Raw genomic sequence first — 12,114 nt, forward strand, 5'->3', positions numbered from 1 at the left:
ATGTCGTGTGAAGAGAGTCTCCTTGAGCTCTGCTCAGTACTTTTCAGTTTTCAGGAATTCTTAATTTCATGATGTCTTCTTCAATGAAATCTCTCTTTCGATCTTGTGGGAAGCTCCGTCTGTTTTCTGAGGACCCCCACAAGAAGTGCATTTATTGCTTGTATCCTGACCACCAGGTGAGAGACTGCAAGATCTGCAGAACCTTTCCTCAAAAGACTCTCAGGGACAGAGAGGGACGTCTACTTCTGTGGCTACACAAGATTAAAGATCAAGACAACCCCTTATCTGAAGTTGGGAGTATTTCATCTGGTAAGACTATGTCCTCTAAGAAGAGGGTTGCTGACGAGGATTTATCTTCTCTTGGGGCTAAGGTGTCGAAAAAACAGCACACCTCTAAGAGTGCTGAACTGCCTTCCACTTCAAAAAGGCTCCTCCACATTCTAAGAGTAAGCCTCTACCTACTACGCCCCGAGAAAAACTGCAAAGTCTCTGTCTTCAAAGCGAGTTTCTGACAAGGATTTACCTCAGAAACGGGTTCCCTCGTCGACGATCTCGGCAACGACATCTTTGTTGACGAAGCCTACCGTCGACGCTACGACGAAGTCGACTGTTACTTTCTCGTCGCCGAGACCTCATATGATCATGTCGTCTGCATCCTTGCCATAGACGCTGGTATCCGTCTCTGTGAAACCAATCTCGTCGACGAAGGAGGTGAAATCTACAGTCGACGTCCCTTCGACGACGAAGATTAGATGGGTATCGTCGACGGTTGCCCCGTTGACGGCCATTTCGACGATGGCAGCCTCGTCGTTGACGGCCGCCTTGTCGTCGACGGTTGTCTCGTCGACAAGTACTTCATTGACGCCAGCTTCGTCATCGACGGCTCCCTCGTTGACGCTACAGTTATCCTTATGTACAGCGTTGCAGGTCTGGTCAGCGTCTATGGCCAAGTCATCTTCTACATCGTCTACGACATCTGCGCAGTTACCTCCTTTGACTACAACACCTACCTTACTGCAAAGACGAGGATCTTCATTGGAGGCCCTCTCTCCAATTCATATTTCCCAAACTAAAGTTTCTCTGGAGTTACCTGAAAAGTTGCTGACTATGGAGAGGATGATGAGGAATCAGATGAAGACGATCGGTTTCGCACTGCCAGGAGCCCTTCTGAGTTATTCATTAAATATCAGGAGGAGGATCCCGAGGATAATCCTTCCCCAGAGACTGTTTGTCCAGCTCCAGATACTATTCCTACGGCCCAAATGCCTTTGGCTCTGCTAAATAATCTACAGTACATGTTGGATGAATTATTATCGCCGTTTCCCTCCATCCTAATTGGTTTCTTCTGTACCGCCTACACCTGTTCCTCAATCTTCTTCTTCTGCATTGAGATCACCCAGACCAACTTCTCCGGTACCTCCTCATCATTCTTATGATGCTCACACCATGGATGACGATAGGGAGGAAGGAGAATTGGACAGATTGCTCCTTACGGAGTGGGATGATTACCAGATACAAACTCCTTCTCCTTCTACTCCTGCTCCCATCGATTCTCCTCCAGTGGACATCGGAGGTTTTTATCTTCTCATGGAAAGGGCAACGCAAAGGTTCCTCCATACTATGGAAACAAAGAAGGATGAGTGTTTCCTATACGATTTTAAAGATCAACTGAGGAAACAAGTACGGACTATCCCAATCATTGACTTCATTTGGCAGGAAGGACTAAAGGTCATGAAAGCTCCTGCTTCTGTTCCTGCGGTCCTGCCCTGCCTCGAAAAGAAGTACAAGGCACCAGACAATTCACCAGCATGACTCATAGGTCAGCCAAAAGCTGATTCTGTTATCGCCCAAGCTGCACAACGACGAGCGAGAAATCCTTCCTCTCAGATTGCAGCTCCTCCAGATCAGGATGGCAGACGCTTGGACGCTATTGATAAAAAGGTTTCGACCATGGCAGCGACGACCGTCCGTGCTGCTAACTCACTGTTGTGGTCGGACATTTCTCCCTAAATCAACATGTTGCCTGAGCCCTCTAAATCAGAAGCACTAAAGATCTTGCAGGAGGGGGATCGTATCTCTGCTGAGATCATAGATTCGGCTGTGGATTGTACGTCTACAGGTTTTCGGCAACAGGCAGGTGCCGCAGTCCTACGGCGGCAAGGCTGGTTGAAATCCACATCATTTCGCCAGGAGGTTCAGGCAAAAATAATTGATATGCCGTTTGATGGCGAATCTCTTTGTGGTCAACATGTGGACGAGGCCCTCCAGGCCATTAAAAAGGATACCGAGACAGCAAGATCTCTCTGTACTCTCCAGTTTTGGAAGCCGCCTTTTCGTGCCGCTGAGGGCCGTGGATCCCTCTCTGGTCCAGGAGGTTATAATCAACAAAGACAGTACCAAACCTATCAAAGTATGTATGTATGCAGAGCTTATATAGCGCACTGTCACCCCAAGGGTATCCTGGTGCTGCAACTTAGCCTATAATAACAGCGGGCAATGTGCCGGATTATCAGTAAGGACACTGTCCTCAGTTCTTAGGAAAAAGCCCAGGTTTTTAGGCTCTTTCTGAAACTTAACAGGGAGGTCACCTGTCTAATGTTCAAAGGAAGGTTGTTCCAGAGGCGTACAGCCGCTACGCCGAAGGCCCTACCTCCCGCCCTAGATTTCTTAAATTTGGTCGTAGTTACCAGAAAGGCACTAGACAACGGGGAGATGTCTTGCTGGCTTATACCATGTAAATCTCTCCTGCGTAGGGATCGGGCCCATTCCGTGTACTGCTCTAAGCACCATGCACAGTGATTTAAAACAGATCCTCTCCATAACGGGAGCCAGTGGAGATCTCTCAAGGCCAGACTAGTGGAGGCTCTGCGTTGCCTGTTTAATGCCAACTTTGCCGCTATGTACTGGACCCTCTGCAATCCCTGCAGAATGTATTGGGGAGCTCCCAAATACAGGGAATTGCAGTAGTCCAGTCTACATAGAATTATACTTCTGACTACCAAGGGTCTTGTCTCCTCAGGCAGCAGTGGAAGTATCTGTCTCAATGCCTTCAATAAGGTAAAGCAGACACTGACTGTTTTATTGGCCTGTGATGCCATTTGAAGGTCGTCGTCAATCAGGATACCCAGATTGCGCACGGTCTTAACTGGAACTAGGGGATCGTCTCTTGGAGTGAGTTTAAACTCTAATGGCAGATGCTGTAACCTTTTACCACTGGAGCAGTACACCACTTCTGTCTTCCCTCTATTAAACTGCAAAGAGTTTTCTTTAAGCCAGCTTGCAGTTCGGCACATACATTCCTGAAGGATCTCCATGGTCACTGCCTGCTTTCCCTCCAAAGAAAACACCAGTTGGGTGTCGTCGGCATAGTTTACCAGGCCAAACCCAAAGTAACCAACGTTACTCTTCTCAGCGCCAACAATCCTACAGACAACAACCAAATACCTCTTATTCACAAAACAGGAGAAAGTCTACCTACCGCAGACGTGATACGTCTACGAAACAGTGACAACTGCCACCTGTTCTACAGCCTGTTGGAGGGAGAATCTCCCAATTTTACTCGAATTGGTCAGCTGTAACATCAGACAAGTGGGTCTTGGACATTGTGGCCAGAGACCATGTTCTAGAGTTCGTAAAGATCCCTCCAAATTCTCCACCCAAAGGCCCACCTCCAGCTCATCTCATGGAGCTTATTTCCCAAATAAATCTGATGTTACGAAAAGGAGCGATCAAAGTGGTCCCTCAATTACAAAGTGGAACCGGTTTTTATTCAAGATGTTTTCTGATAAAAAAAGAAATCGGGAGAATGGCGCCCCATTCTAGATCTTCGCTCCCTCAACAAATATCTAAAAAAGTTATCCTTCCGGATGTTGACACTTCAAGAAATCCTTCAACTCCTCACTGCGGGGGATCACATGGCCACCCTCGACCTCCAAGACGCGTATTTCCATGTACCAATTCTACCCAGACACAGAAAGTTCTTGCGGTTCAGAGTGGCTGTCAGGGACTTCCAGTTCAAAGTCCTTTATTTCGGACTACGTTCCGCACCCCATGTTTTTACCAAGGTTCTAGCACCTGTGGCCGCACAACTTCGTCTGGAAGGAATTCAAATATTTCCATATCTAAACGACTGCCTTATCAAGGTGAATACTTTCACAGTCGCGAACGCCCACAATCAGAGATGTTTGTCTCTTTTCCAATCTCTGGGTCTCTCCATCAATCTTGACAAGTCTCATCTCAGCCCATCGCAAAAAAGAACGTTCTTGGGAGTCACCATAGACACGCGGCTGGCACAAGCCTTTGTCTCAAACGAACGGCAATTGAAAATTTGCAAACTCGCCCAACTACTGCGATCAAAAAGGTGCATTTCAGTCCGGCAGTTCAAATCACTTCTGGGGATGCTTTCATCCTGCATTCTCTTAGTCCCGAACTGCCGTCGCAGAATGAGACCTCTGCAGGAGGAGCTCAACAATCAATGGCTACAGGTTTCGGGGTCCTTTGACGATCTCATCCACATCACTCTCCGGATTCGAGAAACCTTACACTGGTGGACTTGCAAGAGGAACGTGGCAGCAGGCTGCGCATTCCTAGTGGAAGCTCCGAGTTTCTTCATCACCACGGATGCCTCACTCGAAGGGTGGGGAGCACACCTTCAAGGGCTGACGGTCAGTGGCAAATGGGACATTCAGCAGCAGATGTGGCATATCAACCTTCTGGAATTGCTAGCTATCTTCCTGGCCCTAAAATCTTTTCGCACCATCATTTTCGGAGAATCAGTGTTGATACAAAAAGTATGCACTACTTGAACAAACAAGGAGGAACGAGATCCGCCCTGATGTCTCAACAACCCCCACAAATTTGGGATTGGGCGATCCGACACCGGACAGCCTTTCAGCAGTCCATGTTCTGGGAGTTTCCAACGTCCTCGCAGATTCCCTCAGCAGGTCAACAGTTTCCAAGCCCGAGTGGGAGCTCCATCAACCAATGTTAGATCGAATTTTTCAGGAGTGGGGTCGACCCAATCTGGCCCTGTTTGCGACCAGTCAGAACCGCAAATGCCCATTCTCCGCAAGCTGGCTTCCACACAAAGGATCATACGGGAATACGTTTTTGATGAATTGGTCACAGATCTATGCTTACGCTTTTCCACGGATACCGTTGATTCCCAGGGATCGCCTAATAATCATAGCTCCCAGGTGGCCTCGCCAGTTCTGGTTCACCGAACTCCTCCTCTACGAATGCGATTCCATTCAGTTTCAACCAATGCCGAATCTTCTATCCATCCAGAACGGACAGATCTGCCACCCGGACCCTGCATCTCTGCGCTTAGTGGCCTGGCGCCTGAGCACCTTGAATTCGCTCACTTGGACATTCCTGCGGACTGTAAGGAAGTCTTAGCCAATGCTAGAGCGCCTAACACTATTAAGACGTACAGGCTTAAATGGAAGCGATTTTGCCTGTGGTGTCAAGCCGCCAACATTCATCCAATTCATTCAAAACCGGAGCAGATTCTGCCCTTCTTTTTGCATCCAGCAAGATCAGGCCTTTCCCATTCTACTCTTAAAGTATTTTTAGCGGCTATCTCAGGATTTCGACAAGATGGTTCCAACTCTCTTTATTCCGCTAGGATCATTCAGCAGTTCTTCAAAGGATTGTTTCGAATGTTTCCTCCCATCCGCCGTCCACCTCCATCCTGCCATCTCAACGTGGTGCTTGCACAGCTTATGCGACACCCCTTTGAACCTATTCATAGGGCGGATTTGAAGTTTCTACTTGGAAGGTGGCTCTGCTGTTGGCTTTAACAACAGCTAGGCGGGTCAGTGACATTCAAGCCTTCACTATTAAACCGCCTTTCCTGCAATTCACCTCGAACTCTGTAGTGCTACGCACGAACCCCAGTTTTCTGTCAAACGTACCTTCGGACTTCCATCTAAACGGACCGATCATTTTAAAGAATTTCTTTCCTAATCCTCAATACCTGCGGAAAGAACTTTTGCATACCCTTGACATCAAAAGATGTCTGAAATTCTCTTTACAACGGACTTCTTCAATCCGAAAATTGGATCAGCTGTTGGTGGCCTATGGAAAGATGCGCCAGGGACACCCAATATCCAAACAGACCATAGCCCGTTGGATTTCTGCTGCAATTTGTTTCTGTCATCAGCAAGCAGGAAGAACATTACAAACAACTCCAAGAGCGCATTCCACTAGAGCAATCTCCTCCTCTACTGCTCTTTTTGCTGGTGTGCCTCTTCATGAAATCTGCAGAGCTGCAACGTGGTCCAGCAGGCACACCTTTACCAAGCACTACTGTCTGGGAGCTGCCAGTAATGCAGATACGTCTCTGGGACAAGCGGATCTCCGTAATCTTTTTAAATAAGGTGAGCCTCTGTTCTTCCCTCCTCCTCTTTGGTATTTCTCAGATACATATCATCTATGAATATATATATATATATATATATATATATATATATATATATATATATCACCTACTGGCGATTGCCAGTAGGTAGTTATAGTTAGGACCTATTTTCTATAGGAAATCCGCAACATTCTATTCGCAATAACTTTGGCGCCGGTTGACGAATCTTCGTGAAATTTTCAAAACTCGTGGGGTGCTCATGTCCGCTCCTATCTTGAAAGTCATGGCTACAGCCCGAACTGCTGAACGGAATTACACCAAATTTGGCAAAGAGGTAGCTCTTGGTTCAAAAAGAGGCTTTTTTGTTAAATGGTGTAAATCCGTTCAGTAGTTGCAGAGAAATTCAAAAGTAAAAATACATATATTATCTAGGGCCGCGGATCCTCCCGAGCACAAGCTTTATGCTAATTGGCTGTCAACACTCCAAACCAGGAAGTGTTGGCAGCCATCTTGTGCCTCGGTAGAACAAAGCCTATGGGATCCGCGCATCCGGCCGCTGGAAAAAAAAATGCCAAGAGCTCATAGTTGCTAATTAGCCCCCGGGGGGCCAAGTCCTGGGGGCAATATGTTTAATGTAATGAGGGCCCAGAGGGGCCCTGGGGACCGCCACCCACCGGGGCTTAAAAAAACATGGGTGAGGGGCTCAAAGGCCCCCAAAGCCCCGGGGACCGCCACCCCCGGGGCTTTTTGAGAATATATGCGGGGGGGATCACGGCCCCCGCAGCCCCGGGGACTGCCACCCCCCCGGGGCTTTAAAGCTTAACATGGGGGGCATCCAAGCCCCGGGGACCACCACCCCCGGGGCTTAAAATAAATTATTGTGTAGCGGGGTTGTAGCGGGGGCTGCCCCCCAGCCCTGGGGACCACCACCTCCCCGGGGCTTTGGAAATGTTGGAAGGGGGGCCGCGTGGCCCCCCTCCTGGAGCCCTTGATGGCCCTTGGGACCTCCACCCCCCCAGGGCCGGCTCCTGCAGTGTCCCGGGGTGCCCACCCCTGGTACACTGTAGTTTGCTATGGCAGGGCGGGAATGCCATAGCAAACTTGGTTTGGATTTTGAAAGAGAGAGCAGGGAAACCAAAATGCAAACCAAATTGCTTTTCCACACGGGGAGCTGCATCTTAGCAGCTCCCCATGTGAAAAAGCAATGCCGGCTCCCGAGGGACGCGGGGGAATTGTGGACCCCCACGGTCCCCAACGGAGAGGGCCAGCCCCGGGGGATGGGGTCCCCGGGGCTACAAGTGGCCCAGGTTGGGGGCCACGCGGCCCACCTCCCCAAAATGTTATTGAAAAAAATAATAATAATAAAAAAAGACCGGCCCCAGGGGATGTGGTCCCCGGGGCCATAGTTGGCCTGAGGAGGAGGGCAACGCAGCCCCCCCTCCAAAAGAAATAAAATAAAAAAAATAAAGGCCATGCCCCGGGGGATGGGGCCCCCGGGGTCGATTAAGGCCTCGGGAGGGGGGCCACGTTCCAAAAATTAAAGAAAAAACAGCATAGCGCCGGAGGCCACACCCCCTCCTTGCTGCACTCTGCAAACGCGACCCCTGGTGCGTTTGCAGATGGGGAACAAATTCTCCTTGAATACTCGGGGTCCCTGGGGGCCAACTAGCCCACCAGGAACCTCCAGTATGTGCCAGGGGTCTGCGTTGCAGAGAGGTGTTCTGAGGCCAAGCCCCTTTTTACACCTCTCTGCAACGCTGCTCTGTGGCGCTTAATGGAGGTAGCTGGTGTGTTAGTTGCACCCCAGGGACCTTCAGGATTCAAGGGGAGTTAATCCCCCAACTTAAAATGCGCCACAAGCGCGTTTGCACAGTGGTGAAGGGAGGGGGTGGGCCCTGAGGTGACGTGTGCAAACACCCCCTGTGGCGCATTTTAAGTTGAGGAATTAATTCCTCTTCAATCCTGAGGGTCCCTGGGGGCCAACTAGCCCACCAGGTATCTCCAGTAAGTGCCATGGAGCTGCGTTGGTGAGTGTTGTAAAAAAGGGCGTGGCCTCTGAAAACCTCTCTGCAATGGAACTCTCTGGCCCATACCGGAGGTACCTGGTGGGCTAGTTGGCCCACAGGGACCCTCAAGATTGAGGAGGAATTAATTCTCCAACTTAAAACGCGCCACAGGCAGTGTTTGCAGACATGTCACGTCCGGCCTTCACCATTGTGCAAATGCACCCGTGGTGAGTTGAAAGTTGGGGAATTAATTCTCTTTCAATACTGAGGCTCCCTGAGGGCCAACTGGCCCAACGGGTATCTCCAGTATGCGCCTGGGAGCTGCGTTGCAGACAGGTGTTCAGAGGCCACTCCCCTTTTTACACCTCTCTGTAACGCAGCTCTGGGGTGCTTACTAGAGGTTCCTAGTGGGCTGGTTTGACCCTAGGGACTCTTAGGATTCAAGGATACTTAACCTCTCAACTTAGAATGGCCACAGGGCGCGTTTACACAGTTGTGAAGGGAGGGGACGGGGGCTGAGGTGACTTGTGCAAACACGCCCTGTGGCGCCTTTTTAGTTGGGGAAATAATTCCCCTTCAATCCTGAGGGTCCCTGGGGGCCAACTAGTCCACCAGGTGCTTCTAGTTAGCGCCACTGCGCTGCGTTGCAGAGAGGTGGTCTAGGCCGTGCCGCTTTTTACACCTCTCTGCAAAGCAGCTCTGTGGCGCTTATTGGAGTTACCTAGTGAGCTAGTTGGACCCCAGGGACCCACATGATTCAAGGGGACTTTATCCTCCAACTTAAAATGCCCACAGGGCGGGTTTGCACATATGTTAACTCAGGCTCCCCCCCTCCCTTCACCAGTGTGCAAACGCACCCCGTGCCCTATTATATACTAGGGGCTTACAGACGGGGTCATGCTAATCACAGGGGAACCCCAATGCATAGTGTTCCCTAGTGTATGTAGGTGTTTTCACTGTATTCTAAGTGTCTTTTAACATAGCACTGGCTCTAGTGTCATCCTGTTACATAGTCACACTCATCCATAGAGTTACTCACACACATAGTCTCACATGCAAACATAGTATCAAACATCCATTACATTGCATATACAGTTATACAAACACCACCACACTTACTGCTACAGAAACTTACACATACTTACTCTCTTAAGCAATCACTTATAGAAACACATACTAATTTATACAGGAACTCTTCCAATCTCTCACTCTCACATATACTCACTTACATACACCTCACATATACTAGTTTAAAACATAAGGAGTTACTCATAAAGACACTATTGAGACAGTCATTCACTCACTAACACACCCATACACACACTCATCCACCTATACAGTCCTGCATACATGCTGTCTTCAACACATACAAACAGTGAATCACTCATTCATGGATTTATGCACTAAGTAATACCCCCACCGAACCATTCGGACACTCATACTGATACTCAAAAAAACAACTAATAACCCATATAGACACTCATGTAGCTACTCACCAACCCATGTTCCTGTCTCCTGAGGCAAAATAGCCGGGAGTTGCTGCATTTATTCTTTTAAACTGGTGATTTATACTGTGTTTATACTGTGTTTTTAAAACTTTGCACTTGGGCACTTTAGGGCGACGTACAGCGGACCTAGCGCTGTCACGTGACACCCTTTACCGGCTTCCCTCGCCGCAGGCCACGCCCACTTCTCGGCCACGCCCCCTTCCCGCCCTAACGGTCTACTATTTAAATGTGCATCTCAAGAACGCGCAGCGGACGTGCGCAGCGGGCGCGCCGTTTGCGCGCCGAAGGCGCGCCTAAGGCAAGCCCGTCTGCGCCCGTCCGCGACCAGACCGCGGCCGGGGCCAGACATGCTGCCGGCAGCGGAACACAAGGCAGAAGGCTTGCGTGGTCAGGTGAGGACCTAAAAGCACTCAATCCCCCAGCTAAATGCTGCACTCACCTTATAGACCCTATGACCTTCAACCCTCCTCAGATCTGCTACGACTGTGGGATAACTATTGGCAGCGATGCCTTTGTGATATCCCCTAATCCCAAATCTCCATCTCAGATAAGCCTTAGGGCGGGCTTACTAAACTGCAGATCCTTAGCCAAACACGCAGACGATGTCTGGCTCCTATTAGAAGAGCAGGAATGGGATATCCTGTTTTTAACTGAAACGTGGATCAAGGAGGACAATTTAACCTCCATTGCACTTGCAGTCCCTTTGGGTTTTAAAATATGCCTCGCCAACCGCCCTGGGACAAAAAGAGGCGGTGGTGTAGCCATTATTTTTAAAGAACACTTAGCATTGACATCCTCAGCCCCCACTGCTATTCAAGGAATTGAAGGCCTCCACTTTTGCTTCCAAGTGAGCCCTCAGCTATCACTAGCAGGACTAGTGATATACCGCCCCCCAGCTGGCACGGACCCCTACCTAACTACTCTATTAGACACGATTGTCCAGAGTTCGCTCCTCCACCCCCTTTTTATTGTGGTAGGCGACTTTAACATTCATATGGACAAACCCGACTGCGCTATGGCAGAGCTGCTCAGAACCACGTTAAATACGGCCAGCCTCAGACTGATCAATGAGGGCCCGACACACATAGGGGGCCACACTATTGATCTCATCTTTTCTAATATCAAGAATGTGCTGTCTGAGACACCTCTCCCTCTGACATGGTCAGACCACGCACTCGTCCCATTCACACTGAACATCGCGAATGATATCCCAGTGTCAAGTAAATGCTACTTTCTGAAGAGGCAATGGAAAAAATTGACCCCTGATACTATGTGCCCGGTCCTGGCGCAAACCATCCCTTCCCTGACAAACAATGCCAATACGGATGCTATACTTCTCAATAATTGGATCGGAAAGATGGTTTCCTCCATTGCTCCTGCCTCTCGGGCCCTATCAAAGAGAGACTCCCCCTCAGCTCCCTGGTTCTCGCAGGAACTTAGGAATGAGAAAGCGGCCTGTAAAAAACTAGAGAGACTCTGGAGAGCAAACTACGGTCTAGAAGAAAAAGCTAGGTACAAGGAATCTTCCAAAAAATTCCGGAAAGCCATTAGAAAAAGTAAAAAGCGTTTCTATGCGGACTCGATTCTTCAGGCAGAACAGTCTAGCAAACAAGTTTTCAAAGTGGTACAGTAGTTTTTTAAGCCAAAATGCATTGAAAGAGAAGTTGTACCCACAGCTACGCTATGTGAGCAAATTTCAGAGTTTTTTGATCATAAAATCAAAACAGTGTACGACTCTTTTGGTCCAGTAATAAAAACAGTGAAGCAGGACCTAGCGAATAACGGCGAGCCAGGTGAAACTCTCACCCAGTTCATGCTTATCCCCCTGAATGAGGTAAGGCAGGAACTTAGCCGCTGAAAATCCGGCTCCCCTGACGACCCCTGCCCAGCTAAACTATGGAGTGCCATAGCGGATTCGGTAGCCCCCACACTTCAATGTATTTGGAACTCGTCCATCATTTCAGGCACTTTCCCGGACGTCTGGAAGCACGCTACTCTCTTACCCCTAAAGAAGAAACCTAATGGGGACCCAGATGACCTTACGAATCTCCGCCCAATATCCCTACTAGCGGCCCCGGGAAAAATGCTGGAAAAAATTATACAGCGCCAACTGAGCAAATTTGTGGAAACTAACAACATTCTACATGAAACTCAATCGGGCTTCCGTCCCGGCTTTAGCACTGAAACAGCGCTCATAGAGGTAGCCGAGTCAGTGAGGTGGTCGATGGATGCAGGAAAC

Source organism: Lissotriton helveticus, chromosome 5_1, assembly GCF_964261635.1.
Source record: "Lissotriton helveticus chromosome 5_1, aLisHel1.1, whole genome shotgun sequence".
Classification (NCBI taxonomy): domain Eukaryota; kingdom Metazoa; phylum Chordata; class Amphibia; order Caudata; family Salamandridae; genus Lissotriton; species Lissotriton helveticus.